At 41.1% G+C, this 20,350-nt stretch overlaps 1 protein-coding gene and 1 non-coding gene across 2 annotated transcripts in view; one reads left to right on the top strand and one right to left on the bottom strand.

Moving 5' to 3' along the window:
* Positions 1–20,350, top strand: part of DNER (delta/notch like EGF repeat containing) — a 381,990-nt gene that overhangs the window by 125,873 nt on the left and 235,767 nt on the right. The window lies entirely within an intron of this gene.
* Positions 6,836–6,899, bottom strand: LOC116269283. The gene has a single exon (XR_004176763.1). It is a non-coding gene; the product is annotated as a U7 small nuclear RNA (small nuclear RNA).

Genomic DNA, 20,350 nt, shown 5'->3' with positions numbered 1-20,350 from the left:
TATTTTCAACACTTATAGCACTGCTACAGAACACTCACTTAGTTATATGAGAATTTATCATGCATTTTATTTTCTACACAATGTATTGAGTGTGTTACTGTTCATAAATTAAATTTGCTGTGACTGTAATTCAGGTGATCTGCCTCTTTTGCAGCCACATATTTGAATGCTTGATTTTGCTTTCTACCGTGGTTCATACTGATTGCCAAACTACTAAAAATGCTGCTGTAGTAATTGGTACTGCTGTTTGGATTTTATTTTTTTCTGTTACCAGCAAAGCTTCTGTTTTTAGAAGCAATATTTATAGAATGAACTGGCCGTTAATCTATATTCTATTCAGCAAAATTAGATTTTTAATGGCTGTTTGCTGAAAATCTTCCCCGAAGAGCTGGGCACAATAGAGATCCTGATAACTGTATCTCATGTTGGACGTTCTACAATGCAAATGTTTTAATGAGGCTGCAAGTGCGACTGAATTTTAACTAGAGATAAGCTATTGTTTTATTTTAGCAAGTCACTTGTACATTTGCCTTAAATATGCAAATACGTATTTTGGTCCAAAATAGTTTTGTGTGTTGGAATAAGTTCTTGCTTTCTAACACATAGTAAGAGAACTTGTCACTTTAAGATTTCTTATTAGTTCATCCGGTTCTCTCTCCCTACCTGTATAGATGTGATAAGGAAAGTAAATAACCGAGTCCTTCATAGAATTATCACAGACTCCAGATGTTAGGTCAGAAGACCAAAGATAACCAGTTTGGAGCTCACTGTGCCTACTATTGGTCAAAGCGAAACCTGGGCCAAATAGCCTGGTAACTCCAGGCCATTCTGGCAAAGTACAAAAAACAGTGAGCCCAGCATGTTCCACCCAGCTTTGGGTCCACAGTGAGGCTCCTGGAATCACAGAGCTACAACCTTCCAAGGGATGGCTCTCTTCGTGGACAGCTCTCATGCACAGCTGGGTCAGTCTAAGTTCATATCAGTGGAAGTTTTGGACCCAGAGCTGTTCTGCCGCACCTGAGGCATCTTTACTGGCTGTGGTTGGCTCTACCAGGTACCACCTTCTTTTACGGTAAATCTCTCTCTGGGATGTTTTATCCTTTTAACAGTCAGGCTTCCACCAGGGTCCCCCAGTGTATCCAGAATGCCTTTAATGTCTGATTCCCCATAGTGGACTCAGTTGAAGCCTTTCTGACCTGGTCAGTTGATATTTATGAGGGTGACCAGAACTCCCAATTCCCCTGATTAGAGTTTTGTACCTGAGTCCTAGATTCTCTCGGATAATCCTCAGCAGTCCCTCAAAGAAAGTACTATCCCCATTTCAAATATTCAAAAAGTGAGGAGTTAGTAAGTTACTTTAACTCCTCAAGAACTAAGAGGTATTATGTGGCTGTGCTGGGATTTGACCCTAGTAGCGCTCGACTCCAGAGTATGGTTGACTTCAGTTTGCAACTAATGCCTTAATCCACGTTGTGATTGACTAGCTGCCAAAACATAGGAACAATAAGATAACAAGAAGTGACAGACTACCAATGCAAAGGCTTCATACTCCTCACCTGCATATTGAAGAAAAGGGCTTCAGAGAGACTCAGGACTGAGTGGTTATGGAGACGGTATAACATGCCACCGACACTATATGATGAAGGTTTCAAGGTGGTTATTTATGATTTCCTGTCCGTACGTCTTAGAGGAAGGGCTGGTGGAGACAGGTTCAAAGAACTGGGTTGAAATTCTTCTCTGTCACTTAGGGAGCCTAACCCTGCATGTAACCTCGTAGGACTTTGGTTTCCTTCTCTGTAAAGTGAAGGTGAAACCTCACAAGGTCAGGGTGGTTGTGGGGATCTTTCAGAGCTGTGTCAGTTGCATGCTTTGCTAACCTAGTTGATTTCAATCAATTTGCCGATAAGCCTGTTCTGTCTATGGTCTGCCTACCAGTCTCCTGAAATTCCAGCTATTTGGTTCTTTTAGAAGATGAGGACTGATTATCGAGATTTCTACAATTGTTAAGTGGCAGAACTTTGTAAATTTACTTCTTATTAATTTATAAAGTGACCCATTTTATGAAGAACTTTTAATGAATTGTGTCACAACAACTGTTTTCATGTAAGCCAGGGATTCCCAAACTTTCTTGATTCCTGGTGGTCTTAGCATCCCGGTAAATTTCTTATAGTGCTTCAGGTCAAAAGGTATTGCTAATGGTTCTTTTTGTTAAGTAGTTAGATCCCAACAACTTATGTGCAAACAACTTTGTAGCTGTTTGAAAAAAAATACACATAATTTGAAAGAAAAAAATACATTTGCTTTATTCTGAACTACTTCTAGCTAGTAGTTTGTGAAATGTCTGACAGAAGTTGTAGATCCTGTGTTTCTCTTGAAAATTAAAAAAATATAATCTGTGGTGCCCTGTGCCTTCAGCTTGGCACCCCGTGGCACTTTGGCACACAGTTTGGGAACTGCGGATATAAGTAGCATACACATTGCCATATTGGCATTTGACAGGCGTGGACGCAGCTCTTAGGGTTCTCTAAGATGCATAAGTATCACGAAAGGACCGCAGCCGAGGACCCAGTTCTGGTGAGTGGTCTTCCAGTACACTGTCGGCGGTTGAGGAAATGGTACATTTCTGTGCATTGCCAAATGGAGCAAGTGCACACCCATTGATGGTGTTCCCATGACCCTGAGCCATTCTCATGAACGTCAGCTGCAGGCTCCCCGCTGGATAGAACTGGCCATCTGAATGCGGGCCTCAGTTAAGAATGTGGAACAGTTGCTTTCTGCATAACATTCTTCTAAGTGCACTTACTGCTTTCCAGGAAACCGTTCTCTTCTACCGTGTCCATGGGCTGTGAGGCCGTTTAGAGTGTTTCCTGTGATTTCTGCAGCATGACACAGTGGGCCACAAATGCTCCCTTTTCTGTGTCATTTGCTGTCTTCATTGATAAAGGACACTCATCCTTCCTGTTTATTTTCAGAACTTGTTCTTAGGTTTATTGGGCGTGGTTCATTCCAAAGTCTGAAAACCTTCCATTGTCAAAACAAATGGTACCAGGGCATGATGTTAATATTTTACTTCAAACAGAACTTAAAGCACAAACAACATTAAAATACTCATCTACAAAGTTATGCCATTGTTTAAATTCCTATTATATTTTTTTGCAGGATGGATTGATTTTTCTCATGACAAAAAGTTTTATGTGATAAAATTTCACATTCTGAATATTTCTAGCCAATGGACTGAATCAGTGATTATAATTCTGGTGGAAGAAGAAGAGAGTAAAAATATTACAATCCAGACATTACTCCTGCCTCCCTGGGAGAGCTCCACAATTATTTAGCCATTTTTATTGAAGCTATAAAAAGTAGAATGTACAATCCATGCAAGAAAATCGTCCTTGCCTTTTTCTGCATTGGTCATGCACATAAGCAGCAATATGTGACAGTGTTGCTCTGTCTATGGTGTTTGTCGTTGTGTCCCTCCACCAGCACTTCAGGAACACAGGCTTTGCATGTTTTCAGGGCCCAGTGCAGGGGTTAGCAAACTTTTTCTGTAAAGGGGCAGATAGTTAATATTTTCAGCATTGTAAGCTACAAGGTCTCTGCGGCAACTGTTCACTTGTGCCGTTGCCATGTGAAGGCAGCCAGATAATACGTAAAACGAATGATCGTGGTTGTGTTTCAATAAAGCTTTATCGATGGGCACTGAAACTTGAATCTTATCAAACATTTACGTGATTATTTGGAATATTAATCTTCTTTTGATTTTTCAACCTTTAAAAAGCATAAACATCATTCTTGCCTCATAGGCTGTACAGACACAGGTTGCAGGTCACATTTGGCCTGTGGGTCAGAATTTGCCAGCCCCTGGGCTACAGAAATGCCTGGAACAGAGAAGGTGCTTGAATGATGAAGATCACATTTTTATTTATTTATTTTTGAGACAGAGTTTCGCTCTTGTTCCCCAAGCTGGAGTGCAGTGGCACAATCTCAGCTCACTGCAACCTCCACCTCCTGGGTTCAAGTGATTTTCCTGCCTCAGCCTCCCAAGTAGCTGAGATTACAGGTGCTCACCACCACGCCTGGCTAATTTTTGTATTCTTAGTAGAGATGGGGTTTCACCATGTTGGCCAGGCTGGTCTTGAACGCCTGACCTCAAGCAGTCCACCTGCCTTGGCCTCCCAAAGTGCTGCGATTACAGGTGTGAGCCACTATGCCTGGCCAAGATCACATTTTTAATTAAAATCTTATGAACTATTTTAAACCTACAGAAAAGCACGAAGAATAGTATAATTAGCATCAGCCACTGAGATTCAACAAACATCATTCTGCCATATTGGTTTCCAATTATTAAGAAAAAAATAAAACAGGCAAATACAGTTAAAGCCCGCCATCCCCACTGCCACTACCCTACTCCTCCCCAACCCACTTCCCTCCCTCTCTACCCAGAAACAATGATCGTTCTGCGTTGGGTTGTAAGCTTCTATCTTTTAAAATATTTTTGCAACATAAGCATAAAATACACGTAGACCACGTGTGACACTGCAGGATCCTTTCACAACTTACTTTTTTCCACTCACTACGGTTTCTGCGATGTGTCTGTGGCTTTCAGATATAACTCTAGTTCATTCGTTTAAATTTTCATGCAGTTTAATTTATTCACCTTTTATGAGTCTCATTCAAGAGATTATTTTCTATCTTGATGTCATCAAGATATTGTCCTATATTTTCATCTAAAGCAGGAATCAGCAAACTTTGAGCAAAGGGCCAGAGAGTAAATAGTTTAGGCATTGTGGGCCACTTGTCTGTTGCAGCTACTCAACTGTGGGGAAGCAGCTTTGGACAATGGACATGCTGACGGGTGTGACCGTGCTCCAGTAAAACTTGATTTATTAAGATCAGGCGATGGGCCACATTTGGTCTGTGAGCTGCAATTTGTCAACTCCTGATTTAAAAGTTTTGAGGTTGTATTTGTAACATTGTCATACAAAATCCATCTGGAATTCATTGTGTGTGTAGATGTATGGTATAAGTTAGATATTTATGTTAGTACCAGGGGTCAGCAATTAGCAATTATTCAAGTATCACTTACTAAAAAGTTGAACTTTCCTACACTATTTTGTTTTTTTTTTTTTTGAGACAGAGTTTCGCTCTGTCACCCAGGCTGCAGTGGAGTGGTATGACCTTGGCTCACTGCAACCTCTGCCTCCCGGGTTCAAGCAATTCTCGTGCCTCAGCCTTCCGAGTAGCTGGGATTACATACACGTACCACCATGCCTGGCTAATTTTGTATTTTTAGTAGAGGTGGGGTTTCATCATGTTGGCCAGGCTGGTCTTGAACTCCTGATTCGACCACCTCGGCCCTCCAAAGCGCTGGGGTTACAGGCGTGAGCTATCGCGCCCATCCTTCCTACACGAATTTTTAATGCCTTCCCTGTTATATTCGAAGTTTCTCTACATGGCAAATATCTGCTCTCTCATCTGAAACATTGTTCAATGTAGTTATAGATTTATAATAAATTTTTATTTCTTGGGGGAATAAAGTCATGTGTCTTTATTCTTCTTCAAATTATCTTGAAAATATTTGGTCCTTTCATCTCTCATTTGTGTTTTGGATCAATTTGATAAGTCAGAAAACAAAAAAGAAGCATGGGATTTTGATTTTGATTGGAGTTGTGCTGTTCCACCTGGATTAGTATTCTCATTATGTGACTAGCTGAGGGACCGTGAACAAGTTAGTTTCTGAGCCTGAGAGATAATATGCAGATAACAATACCTGCCTCACAGGGCGATAGTGAAGATTAAGTGGATTAATATAGGGAGCACGTCAAGAACCATGCCAGATATAGCATAAGCACTCAGAAATCTTAGCTATTAATATCTTTAGTAGAAGTCTTCTTATCAAAGGTATCAGGACAGTTAATCAGGTCAGTTAATTAAAGAAGTTGTGAGGAATTATAAAACAGTTTTGGTTTTCCTTTAAGCATCTTATTTCATCTTAAAATGCATAAATACATATTCATGCAGGAGTGGAAAAGGTTTTGTTGACCCTTATCCACAGTTCCAAGTGCTGATGGTGGCTTCTTTCCTTGTATGGTTAGTAATTTTTACTGTGCGCTGATTATGATAAGAGTCTGTGTGTACACATGCATGTGTGTGAGTCCCATGTGTCCTGTATTGTGAAAGGTGTCACTCCACTCCTGTACTGGTCCTAAACACATTTTGTTGTTGCTGTTGTTTGAAATGGAGTTTTGCTCTTATTGCCCAGTATGGGGTGCCAATGGCACCATCTCGGCTCACCGCAATTTCCACCTTGTGGGTTCAAGTGATTCTCCTGCCTCAGCCTCCCGAGTAGCTGGAATTACAGGAGCACACCACCACGCCCGGTTAATTTTTGCAGTTTTAGTGGAGACAGGGTTTCACCACGTTGGTCAGGCTGGTCTCGAACTCTTGATCTCCAGTGATCCGCCTGCCTTGGCCTCCCAAAGTGCTGGGATTACAGATGTGAGCCACTGTGCCTGGCCCTAAACACGTTTTTAATGTGAATTTTTGGTTTAGGATGTCCACATAAAGGAGATGTTGTTAATCACAGGGGACATTCATATGGGAGGTTTTAATTATTCATGGGATTTGTTTTTTTAATCCAAAGACTGTAGAGATGTCAGTTTTTCTGCTGTTACCCCAGGCCTGCTGGTGGATTTATCTAGTGTCCCTTCTGCCCTCTCTAAAAAGACATGAGGCTCTAAGAGGCTTCATGTGTGGGGTCGTTATAGTTGCCTCTCCTTTCCAGTGCTCAAGGCCTCATTTCCCATCCCCATTTGAGTGTGGGGGTGGGGTGGGGTGGGGCGCCTTCCTGTAAAAACCAGAAAGCCTGCTAGACAGATTCTGAAAGAGCTGGAACACTCCCATGTGATTTTTAGAACCCCAGTTCCCAGAACTGTAGGTCTTATTTCCAACTCTGTAGGCTGTGTGGTCAATGCAGTATCATCATGTGCTGAGTTCTCTGGTTGTGAATTTTCTTATCATTCCTGAAACTTGAGGATCCCCCGTTTCTTCCATCCCTTTTTAAAGCTTACCTCTGAATCAAAGCATTTTTAATTTTATTTAATATTTTTTTTCACTGGAGAAGGGCCTGGCCATCAGTTCAATTAAAATCCTGAATAGTGAAATTTTCCATCGAAGTTTTTGTTGTATGAACGCCTATGGCATTTGCATATGCAAGATAAGTCACGTGTCTATGATCTTTTTTTTTTTTTTTTTGAGGCAGGGTCTTGCTCCGTCACCCAGGCTGGAGTGCAGTGGCGCTATCTTGGCTCACTGCAACCTCCGCCTCCCAGGTTCAAGCAATCATCCCTCCTCAGCCCCTCAAGTAGCTGGGATTACAGGTGCGTGCCACCATGCCCAGCTAGTTTTTGCATTTGTTTTTGTAGAGGGGGTTTCGCTATGTTGCCCAGGCTGGTGTGGTGTCTATAATCTTTATATATTAACAATTCACATAGTTCAACATGGAAAGCATTATTAAATGGGATTGATTTCATCAACATTCTAAAACAGGTCAGAGGATCCTCTGTGCTCAAAAATTGTTTGCTTGAAAAGCCATTAATTCTATATGGCTATACTTTTCTGACAGTTTTCCCAGTGGGTTCTTCTAGCCTACTAATTTTATGCCCCAATTGGAAATGCTAAATATTTGCATTTAAAGAGATAACTGGAATGATCAGTATTGTAGAGTGTCTTCAAAGCTACGGTACCTTTGCCATACTGCTTCATTGGATATAATTATACAGGTTTCTTCTGCTTCCCTGTATAGCTGTCCATGTCCACAGAGCTGCAAAATTAAGGTGGTGGTGGGTTTCTGCTCTCATCCCTTTGCTTCCTGTCTGAACTCCTAGGCTGCAGAGCCTCGGGTCTCTGTTGTGACCATCCTTGTTTCTCTGCTTCACAATCCATGACTGTTTCTAGCTGGTAAGGCTTTTACGGATGACCTCTTCCACTTTCAGCCCTGTTTTTTGTTCTGTTATTACTTTTTTCTTTTGTCTTTCATACCTACAAAGGTCCTCTCAGCTTCCTCATGGAAAAAAAAAAAAAAATAAAACAACCCTGGCCTTTGAGCAGATTTGCTAGACAATCAAAGATCCTCTTTTCAATCTTGCAATGAGACAATCTGAACACACGTGCAGTTTGGAGGTCTTTGGCTCTTGTTGATTTTAAAACAATTGGTCCTGGATATCTAGGGCCCCCTGCTCTTTTGGTGGCTTGAGGTTTTACTCATTTTCCTTTTTAGTGTTTTTCTTAGTGTAGCTGCCTATGCGAAGCCTGCTGTATATAGAAGGCTTATCTCCAGATACATGAGGTTGGATACCCGAAGACTTTAGATTTATCTGCAGAGCCACTGATTTTTGTCCTATTCCCGGGAGCAGATGGGTATTGAAATTAGAGCAGCTGTTTCCAAGTAAGGTTAGAAAACTGAAAAGAGAGCCGAGGGAATTTTGTGTGCCTGCAGAGAGAAACACACACATCAAAGCAGTCAAGAGGCCAGGCAGGTACAGGAGAACTCTTGGCACTTGACGGCTCAACCCAAAGCCTCCCCCCTACTTTTACTAAACAAGGTGACCCTGATTTTTCTGCTCTTGCACCTGGTTTCACAGACACTCATAGATTTCTCTGTCTGACTTCTCTTAAGGATCCCAGGCCACCGAGCCTAGCAGATACAGAAGAACGCTCTTCCTGGTAGGGAATGTTCTGAACAAAGAATGATCTAGAAAGCAGTGGGGTCTCTTCTTTGTTTCAGACGAGAAATATTTTTTGAGAGCCTACTACGTGCCTGGTTTTCCAACTTCCTGCTACCCCACGTTGGTGTCATTTGTTCTTTATTCTTTAAAAATAAAGATCATGTCATTTGTCCTATTTAAAAAATAAAGAAATGAGAACATTTAAAACGTTTGGGGTCCCCAGCAAAAGTGAAAATTTCTTTTCAAAGTGCTGCTCCGACTTGAGTTTCCACCCCTGGTTGGCATGTTTCATTGGCTTTCTGTGTCTTCTAGGAGGAAGGTCAAACTCATTAGAGGGGCACAGAGGCTGCTGGCTTTTGGCTTCTGCTGGCTCCCCTGGTCCCTGTGGCTTCATGTGGTCACTGTGCTGGAGGGAGAGTCGCTCTGGAATCTGTGTGCCATTCTTGCCTGGGAGGAAAGTCAGGAAGGAACCTTATGGTTACTTCTGGGTAGAGGCAAGTTAGTTTCATCATCTTTGTTAAATATGACAATCAAGGAACAGAGAGTATGTCAGATATGTGTACACGGTAGGTGTTTTAAAGATAGTTTTCAAAAATTGCAAAGCACAAAATATATACAGAAAAGTGCCCCCCAAAATATGTACAGCTCAATGTATTATCATAAAATGAACACCTGTGTAACCACCACTCAGATCAAGGTTGACAATGTTGCCCTCCAGCAGCTTCCTTGTCTCCACCTTTCCCAGCTCCCCAAAGTTAATCACTCTTCTGACTTCCAGCATGGGTCACTTTTGCTGTTTACAATCTTTACACAAGTGGTAAAAGCACCGTGTTTGGGGTAATTTGTTCTACTTGTTGTATAAGGCTATAGTTCTTTCTTTTTTCATGGCTGTGTAGTATATTTTATCAGTATACTGTAACTGTTGTCATCCAGCTCATTCATATTCTTACAGTTAGTGCTCTTTGTGTTCTGTTTATTACATATTTGTTTACTATAAGGTTACACAGATATTCTCTTCTATTATCTTTTTGAAGCTTAATTTTTTACCTTTCAGTTGGATCTACAATCCAATTGGAGTTTATTTTTGTATATGGCTTGAGAGAGAGAAAAATCTTCATTTTTTTTTCTCATTGGATATCAGTTTATTGAAAAGACTGTATTCTAGAAGTCAAGTGTCCCTGCGTGATCCATTCTGTTTCTTGTCTCTCTGTTCCATTGGTCTATTTGTTCATCTTTCTGCCAATATCATGCTATCCTAATTACTATAGCTTTAAAATTCCTGCTTTCTAATAGAGCAAGCCCTCCCACATTGTTCTTATTCAAGCCTGTCTGTGCTATCATGGGCCATTTTACAGAAGCACACAACTGTTGTGATTTCTGTTGCAGCAGCATTGAATCCTGTAGGTTACTTTAAGAAAAATTTGAGTCTTTCTAATATCGAGTTTTCTAATTCATGACTAGAATATTCCCCCTTTACAATTCTCTTTGTTGAGATCATGCACTTTTAAAATTTGATTTATTACCAGGAATTTAATTTTTTTCATCTATTATAAATAGCCCCTTTGAGAAAATTATCTTTAGTTTGCTGCTGATACATGGAGATGCAAAATATTTTTATTTTTTGGTAAATTTTGACCTTGCATGCAGCAAACTTGCCGAAGTTCCATATTTTAATAATTCATCTGCATAAATAATCATATAGTCTGTAAATTGACAGCTTATTTTCTTATTGGATCCTTATACTTTCTTTTTATTTTTGCCTCATTGCACCGTGTAGGACATTTAGTGCAGTGTTCAATGGAAGTGGTATTAGCAAACATCCTTGCTTTCTTCTCAATTTCAGAGAGAAACTGTTCTCCCTTTCACCAGTAAGTATTATATTTGCTCAAGGTTTTTTGTAGACACTCTTTATCGGATAAAAGAAGTTTCCTTCTATTCCTAGTTTGCTAAAAGTCTTCACTCTACCTAGATATTAAATTCAATAAGTGTTTTTTCTGCATTGGTTGAGATGATCATACAATCTTCACAGGAAGTTTAGTTCCCAGTTTGCCTGCAGACTTCTTTTCCTGCGTACAAAGGAGGCAGAAGTCGACATATTTCTTGTATTGATGGAATTGTTGTTTTGTAAAAAAGAGTTTGATAGGATGTATGAGTGTCTCTGATGAGAGGCGAAACAAAAATGTATGCACTGGAATTGTTCTGCAAGTTTTTGATTCAAGAAACTGGACTTTGAATGACTAAAAGTAAAAAAAAAAAAAAAATAGCATTTCATTTGAGGCTGGTGTGCCTATGTCAGTAAGTGCAGTTGAGTGCTATCTCTTAGGACTTAGTTAAATATGGAAACCAAGGGACAAAGGGCAGATCAGGTTTTTGAAGAACAATTCATTTAATTCTTGATATATCTGCAGCTGAGCAGAGCTTAGAGATTCATCACTATGACTTATCACTATGTGTTGATCAGACTAAAGCAAAAGTATTGAGATTTCAAGGTAATTTCCAAATGCAGTATGTTTTAAAGAGAGCATGAAAAAGTAGGGAAACAATAAGTAAGGGTTTATTTTTAATGGATTCATTTTATAGTCACATGTTTCAATTCTGCTTATAATTTCCTTTTAGCCTACTTACAAATGTGACTCAACTCACATACAAAAATCAGGACAAGCTGGTTTCAAGAAAACTGACTCAGAATTGAGGGGAATAATGGACTGACCAAATTAATCTTGGAATAATTTTTTGAATTGATGTAGAGTTTCTAAGACAGAAGTAAAGACATATCAAAACATGGAATGTGTATTTCACTAAGACATATAGTTCTTGATTCAGTAAAATGAATGAGCATTTTTATTATTTGGATTTGGAGAAAATGTCTTGGGATGCATTTCTTGGCTGAGTCTACCACTGGCATAAGCACTATAGTGATTTTTTTTTACATCTTTATTCCCAGTGAGTAAGCAGTTGGTGTTGGAATATAGTTGAAATCCTTATTAAAGAAGGTGGGAAAAATTTCATTTTGAGACAAAAATACTGTGATAGTTGGACCCCAACATTGTTCATTTGTGTTTCAGAAGGAAGATGACATTTACAACCAGTGCAATTCCTATTTCAGACATAGAAACACAATATTAAGAACTTAAAGGCCTTTAGAACATTCTAGTCCCATCCTTTCCTTTTACAGTTGAGGGTGCTGAGCCCCAGGAAGCTTTCTTGCCTAGTCCAAAATCACCTGCAAATGAGACTGGAACTCCAGTCTTTCTCTCCCATATCGTGGTACCTCAGGGTGGCAATTGTTCATTCTCGTTTCTCCAGTAACCCTAAGCTCTAAATTCTGGAGTCATCTTTGTTTTAGTGTCTCCAATTGGCAGACACGGACACTCTCCTGCTATTTCAATATCCCATTAGTTTGTGTGACCTTTCCCCACCCACTATCTTCTATGGGTCCACCTAGTTCTATATTTAGCCTTGGCATAGGTTGCTCATCATTCATCTCCATTTAGTTCAGCTGATGGATGGAAAGGTTGAGGGAGAATTTCTATATTTCTTCTAGTGAAGGAAAGGTGGGGGTATGATTGTGTTCTTGTGTTCATTCATTGTGTTCTTGCTTCAAGGTGGACTATCTAGATGAGCATTCTTTTCATAGTACCAAGATTTATTCTGCAACCTTCCTGCACATAATTATGACTAAAAGAATGTCTGGTCCTTCAAGTTGTTTTGCCAAAGGTCCTTCTGTTATTTAATCACTTGGTGCCCACCAGTCCAATTAGGGAGTTGCATGGGGGGAGAAAATAGATGTTATTGCTATCAAACTTGTAGGGCGCTGTTCAAGATAGTTTTCTTTTTTGAAGTCTTTCCAGGTGACCCCATCTACCTGTTTTCCTTCTTTTGTGAACCCCAAAGTCTGTACTGTCTAGATCAGGGATTGGCAAACTAAAGGGACAGATAACAAATATCCTATAGGCTTTGTGGGCCAGGTGCTCTCAGTTGTCACTACTCAACTGCTGGTGTGTTGCAAAAGCAGTCAACACATAAACAGGTGGCTGTGGTTGTATTCCAATAAAGCTTTATTTACAAAAACAAACTGGATTTGGCCTGTGGTTGTAATTTGCCAACTTCTAGTTTGTATTAACAATTTCTAAATTTTGGTTTTGGGACCAGGTACATCAGAATCATGTGGGAAATGTTGAAAGATACAGGTTTCTAGGCTTCACCTTTGGAGTTTCTGATGAGCAGCCTGGAGCTGGGGAATCTGTGTTTTAAAAGTTCCCTGATTGATTCTGCTGCTTAGACAAATCACCAAAACAACGGCCCATTCTAGTTATCTGCTTCCCTCCTTCATTCTTTCCTTTTCTATTTTCCTCACTCCCTCCTTTCCATCCTCCAGTAAATATACATACAAAGAAATATATAACATTTTATTTGTGTTTAAGATGATATAAAGTGGCATGATTCTGTAGATTGCTTATTTTGTAGATTGCTTGTTTATTTCTTTGCCCTTTTTATTGAGGCATTTATCTTGTATTGATCCTAAAAATTCTTTCTATAATAAGGGATTTAGTCCTTTATAGTATGTTGTGCATTTCTTCCTTCATGGTAGTGTTGCCTTTTAAATTTATTCATGGAGTTTTATGGTTTAAAAATAATTTTGATGGTGTGAAATGCACTGTTCCCCTAAGGCAGTGGTCTCAATCAGAGATGATCTTTCCCCAGGGGATGTTAGCAATGGTTTTGGTTGGCATAACTTGGAAGGAGGGATTCTATTGGCATCTAGTAAGTAAGGATGCAGGATGCTGCTAAACATCTTACAACATACAGGGGAGCCCCCCACGTCAAAAAGTTATCCAGTTCAAGGTGTCAAAAACACCATAGTTGAGAAAACTTGCTTTAAGACTATTTCTTTATTTTACTTATTTTATTTTTTATTTTTTATTTTTTTTTTGAGATGGAGTCTCACTCTGTCACCCAGGCTGGAGTGCAGTGGTGTGATCTCGGCTCACTGCAAGCTCCGCTTCCTGGGTTCATGCCATTTTCCTGCCTCAGCCTCCTGAGTAGCTGGGACTACAGGCGCCCGCCACCACGCCTGGCTAATTTTTTGTATTTTTAGTAGAGACGGAGTTTCACCATGTTAGCCAGGATGGTCTCGATCTCCTGACCTCATGATCCACCTGCCTCAGCCTCCCAAAGTGCTGGGATTACAGGCGTAAGCCACCGTGTCCAGCCGGTTTTTTTGTTTGTTTGTTTGTTTGATAAGACACTCCCTCTTCCTGTAATACTATCTCTATTAAAATCTGTATTAAAACTTTTAAAATGGACTGCTACTCAGACAAATTACTAACATAATAGTCAATATTACTTCCTTCTTAACACCATACATGAATTCCCCCCTTCTTTCCCTTCCTTGCCTCTGTCTTCTTCTCCACTCCTCTCTAAGTATCACGAGTCCCCTGTGTCCCCTCTGTAGCCAGCGTGGTGCTAGGTCATTTAATGTCCCCTACCCACTGCCCAGAATTTGTAAGTTCTCCTCTGGGGCTTTGTCGCATTTGGTTTCCTCAAGCACCCTCCCATTCCCCCGGATGCCTTTGCCCACTTAGCATGGGTATAAGTGAGGGAGGGGCTGACCTCTGGTCGGCTCGGTTCTTCCCTGGACCTTCTGAAAACTGCCAATGCAAGCTTAGTGACCGTCAATAGAATCCTAAGTCTTCAACCTGGAGGAGGCCTTTCGAGATGTGACCCCAGCTCCTCCCTTAATGCACAGGGAGTGTGTGTCCAGAGCAGGTGAGCAACTTGTCCCACCCACCTGTCAAGAACAGGGCCAACACCAGGGCGATGCTTGCTCAGCTGGCTCCATTTCCCTTTGGAAAACTCCCAGACCAGCTCTTCCTGGTGGAGACATCCAGAATTGCTCTCTTTGTTTTGCTGAAAGCTGCCACTCTCATTCTAAAAGAGGCTGGTCCCAACACCTGCTCGTGATCTCATTTCCTATTTGCTATGATCAAATCCATTCTCTCCCTCAGCATTAAAAAATGTAAGGTAGTTTAATATAAAGGTGTTGGGGTGGGTAACCTCAATCAAACAAAGGATTCTAATAGCTGACATGTATACCAGCAGGGCATGCAATTGATGAGCTGACTGCTCAGGGCACGTCCAAGTTAACGTCTCTGACTCTTCGATTGGACTGTGAGCTTTTCAAGGGCCAGATAAGGCTTTATTCATCTTCCTGACCCCTCTTATGGGCATCGTGCCTGGCACATCATAGGTGCTTGATAAATGTTGCATGAATTGCTGATTGGCCATATTGAGTTTTCCGTAAAAGTACAGAAGAGGCAGGGCTGAAACCCATACATTTTCTAAACTAGTATGGAAGGGAAGTTAGTTACCTGGGCATCTCCCCAGGCCCCACCATCATCCAGGCAATGCTGATGCAGGTGTCCACACTTCGAAGCAACCCTATTAGCTTGACTTACTATATCTAATGACCCTATCAATGGGCCTCTTTCATGCCTTTTATAGTTGACATTTCATCCTTCTGTTTGTCTGCTGCAGAGGACATGGGAATTGCCAGAAACATGGGTGGCAGAGAGTTTAAGGAAGAAAAACAGGCCATGGCTAAAGCGTCACACTGCTACTGCCTTTGAATCACAGGTCCCAGGAGAGGCTGGCACCCTTGGTCAGGTCTGGCCTCCCGTTTTACTCAGTCCATTCCCCCCGAGCTGCTCTTGGTTAGGGTAGACATTATTTGATACGGCTGAAAAGTCTAAAATAAAATGTGGAAAATAGTTTCAGGTTAGTTCTATGATGTGAAAAAATATGGCATAAGCAGATGAATTGATGTGATGCAGCAAGCATACAGCGTTTAATAAATGGGCCTGCTGGTTCACTGTAAGCAGAAGCCCATTAACCCACGGGCTTTCTCTTTCCTCTTTATTATAGCTGGTATTACAAAGGCTTAATCATTTTTTCCCCATCATTAGAATCTAGAAATTATAGCTGGGAAAATATCATGTATTACATTTTATGCATTCCCGAAGTTAGGTCTATTAATTCTGATATTTTGCCTCATTATGCATTTTGGCAGTTTGGTTATTACCTGCTTATAGTTCACATTTAATGGGATGCAAGACCAGAAGTGACCTCTGCAACAGGACCTTTTCCTTAATGAGAAAAAATACAAATACGAACTTAAAAAAATATTGTCTGTATACAGAAGCATAGGACTTACGATAAATATTTATGATTTGCTTAAAAGTTAATGATTGCACCTTATCTCATATATGCTCTTATGAGTTGAAACAGATAGCTTTCCCAAAAAATAAAACTAGTCTGTAGTGTTAGAGAAAATAATGGCAGAAAGCTGCCATTGTTAATGAAACAACTAACATACACGCCAAGGAAGTAGCATTGGGATAAAATTATTTTTAAAAAGGGCCCAATGACCCTGCAATGCATTTAATTCTCTGCCTTGTACCCTGTGTGTGTGCATATATGTGTGTGTGCATGTATGTGTGCGTGCATGTGCATGTGTGTGCATGCATGTGTGTGTCTGTGTGCTTGTGCATGTGTGTGCATGTATATGTGTGCTTGTGCATGTGTGTGTACATGTGTGTGCATGCACACTCCATCACATTATCCACTGCTTTGAATCCCTGTAGAAATTTATTTTACTGACTGTTTAATTTTTAGCTTTTGTCGTCTCTTCTTCACTAAGAGTGTTTCTCCTGGCCTTCCGTGTCAGTCATTCATTCTTCAGCCCACATGCTATTTGTGCATTCCTCTCATCTATGAAGCTCAGACAACAGCACTTAGGGTATTATTGATTCTCATCATATTTTCTTTCTGGCTCTTTATCCCTTTACCTGATGGGACTGACTCCTGGACGTAGCAAATTGAGCATTGCCACGGGACCTGCCCTTTGCCACCCAGCTCCATCAACCAGCACCTCTGACACTTCCCACGGGGGTGAATAGCTTCACAAAGTAGCTCACAGAGATGGTCCCTGAGGACCAGAGAAAGGTGGCTTGGCTCACTGTGTTGAAAGCCACTTGTGAAGTGGGTCTGTACTCTTCCTGCTCTCATCAAGGCTGCGGCTAGGTTGTGCTGGTTCTGTCTTACCTCTCAGGTTGACAGAGCTTTTGCTCCTTTTAAAGAAGACTTAAAGTTATTTAATTACTTTAAAACACCACAGTGGGACATTTCAGGCTTCCCTTTGACTTATGTTCTCAAGATCTGAGACTGGGCCTTTGAGAATCCTGATTGCATTTAACAAGGCAGTACACTTCACAGGCTCTGGCAGCTGCTTGTATATAACATCATTCACATCCATTCACTCGCTCATTCATTCATTTAGTAAATGTTTATCCAGCAGCTCCCATGTGCTGGGCACTGTTCTAGGGCTGTGGATACATAAGTAAATTAAACTGAAAACAGAAATCGGACCTCAAAAAGCCTACATTCTAGTGGCGGAAGAAAAAAACAAATGTGTTAAATAATTTAAAATTTATGTGAGAAGATGATGGATATTTTAGAAAAAATAAAGCAAGGAAGGGAGTCAAACACCAGCATCACACAATATACCCAGGCAGCAAACCAGCACATGTACCCAGTGAATCTAAAATAAAAATTGAAAAAAAAAAAAGAGGAGTTGACATTGTCAGAGGATAGAGACCTTGCTCTGTTAAATAGGGTCCTCATCAGAGGATGGCATTGGAGCAAAGACTCAAAGGTGGCTCAGGAGCAGTCTTGAGAAGCCAGGGCATTCCAGGCAGAGGGGACAACTGGTGCAAAGGTCCTGGGACAGGAGAGTGCCTGGAGCATAGGAGGAGCAGTGAGCAAGCCAGTGTGTGTGGAGCCAGTGAGGGAGGTCAGGGGCGGGAGGTGAGGTCAGGGAGAATGGGGCAGGCACATCACAGAGGGCTTGTAAAACTTGGTGCATACAGGCTGGGCATGGTGGCTCACGTCTATAATCCCAGCACTTTGGGAGGCCGAGGCAGGTGGATCACCTGAGGTGAGGAGTTTGAGACGAACTTGGTCAACATGGTGAAACCTCATCTCTAATAAAAATACAAAAATTAGGCGGGTGTGGTGGTGGGTGCCTGTAATCCCAGTTACTTGGGAGGCTGAGGCAGGTGAATTGCTTGAACCTGGGAGGCAGAGGTTGCAGTGAGCCAAGATGGCACTATTGCACTCCAGCCTGGGCAACAAGAGTGGCTCCATCTCAAAAAAAAAAAATTAGTGAATACTTTGGCTTTTATTCTGGGTAAAAGTCATTTGCGTAACATTGTGCTAAACCTCAACTATAAAATTAGAATAATAAATATACAAATGTACTTACCAAAAGATTTGTAGTAAGGATGAACTAAAGTAAGAAATGTAAAATGCCTAACAGAATGGCGAAATTTTATAAAGATATTGGCGAATATGAGTGGGACTCGGTGCTTTTAGTGCTTGTACTAGGTTACTAGTTGTAAACTTTTAGTGCTTGTACTAGGTTACTAGATGTAAACTCCCTAGGGACAGATTTAGGGTTTTTTTTTTTAAATTTTTGAAACAGCATTTTATACCCAGACCTGGTACAGTTCTTGTCATAGTAAGTCCTCAATCAGTGTTCATTGAGTATTACCATTATCATACATTTTTCTAAAAAAAGCATTCAGGCAGTCTTAATTGGCTTACATTTAATACCTACTTGTTTTCTGTTGCTTACAAAAATATAACCCTTACCTTCTGCCTTCTCTACAGTAATATTTTTTTTGGCATGATAATAAGATGATATCAAAGTTGTGGTGCTATGTTATGGAAAGAAATTTGGCTGAAAATCAGAAGACATGGTCTGCTAGTATGGTAGCTCTGAGAGGTCATTCAACTCCTCTGCCTTTTTTTTTTTTTTTGAAGTCTTGTTCTGTTGCCCAGGCTGGAGTGCAGTGGTACAATCATGGCTTACTGCAACCTCCGCTTCCCAGGTTCAAGTGATTCTCCCGCCTTAGCCTTTCTAGTAGCTAGGATTACAGGTGCCCACCACCACGCCCGGCCAAGTTTTGTATTTTGAGTAGAGATGAGGCTTTGCCATGTTGGCCGGGCTGGTCTTGAACTCCTCACCTAGTGATCCGCTTGCCTTGGCCTCTGAAAGTGCTGGGATTACAGGCACGAGCCACCACATCCGGCCCTCTGCTCTTCTTTTTCTCGAAGTGATATGGGTTCAGAAAATCCTTCTCCATTTCAGCGTTGTGTGAAGAGAAGCTATTCTATGTTCTTTGAAAACTCTAAACGTCTCTCTTGGGGAGGGTAGGTGTCGTGCCTGTTACCGTGGGAAGGGTGTGTACATGTGCTTGACTGATTTCTCTGAAGGAATGTGGACTTCTGCAGTGCTTGGCTCCCCTTCTGAGGAGGCCCCTGCCTCTCTGAGGACTGGTGGTTGTCAGCTGTGGGCTGTGGCAATGGAGCTGCCGCTGTGAGGCCTCTCAGGCCACCAGATAGGTGGTCCTTGCCTTAGTAATGTCATTCTCTAAGCTGCACAATGCAGGTTTGGACTTTCAGAATTAAGTTTTGCATTGATCCCTTGTGGTTTAAATGTATTTCTGCCTTTATAATGCATGTATTGAAATTCTTATTTGTGACTAGATCAACCTCAGATGTTTTAAAAGTTGATTTCAGAAACATGGCTTTGAATGTCTCCTTTGTTCAAGTGAATAAAATTCTTCTGGTTGCATAATTCTTGAGGTGACAGCCATTCCACAAGGCCTTCCTAAAAATAAATCAGAAACAAGATAACAACATCGTGACTAAACAAGAAGTTCACATCCCTCCCTTTTCACGTGTTGCCTTCCAAATGTTGATCAATCTATCGTGTCTACTTTTTCCAACAATTTTTTAAAAAGTCCCATCATATAGCCTATGTTCCTGGACAGGCTGGGAATAGAGCAGTGAACACAGTAGATAAAATATCTGAATTCATGCAGCTCACATTTTTGTAGGAGAGGGGTAAAGAAGAGACTACTTTAGATTTCACAGTGAGGGAAGGCTTCTCCTAGAAGGAGCATTTGAGTAGAGGATGGAATGAAATGAGGAAGAGAGCCATGCAACGTCTGGAGAAAAAGTGTTCCAGGCAGGGGGTCCAGCAGGTGCAAAGGGCCTGAGGTGGCAATCAACTTGGTATAGTCCAGGGAGAGAGACAAGGTGAGGACGGGAGGCTACAAGGGAGGAGGAAGGTTTGTGGGAGGAGAGGAAGGGGCCTGACCAAAAAGAGCTTTGTCTGCCGAAGAAGGAGTTTGGATTTTACTTTGAGTTGATAGATTGTAAATACTGTAAATTAATTATTGACAGTTGAAATATTCTCTTCAGACACAAATCCATTGACTCTGATCTGAGCTCCTGTGAAGGAATTGCCAAGTGAGAGCATAGAATTAATGTGGTATTTTTGAAGCTTCATTGGATTCAAGCCCAAATCCCTTAATATTCCTTAAGGAGTCTGTTGGAAGTTGCTTGATGGGAATGATTAGCAGAACGAGTAGCCGATTTGCCCTGCAGAATTCTCTCCATGTAGGTTGAAGTGTGTGAACTCACTAACAGGAGAGTGAGGGTCCCATTTCTCTGTCATTTATTCTGTACGGAATTCTATTTTGCAGTCAGCCCTGAGC

This window comes from Papio anubis, chromosome 10 (genome assembly GCF_008728515.1).
Source record: "Papio anubis isolate 15944 chromosome 10, Panubis1.0, whole genome shotgun sequence".
In the NCBI taxonomy this organism is placed as follows: domain Eukaryota; kingdom Metazoa; phylum Chordata; class Mammalia; order Primates; family Cercopithecidae; genus Papio; species Papio anubis.
This window is presented reverse-complemented; position numbering and strand designations above follow the sequence as displayed.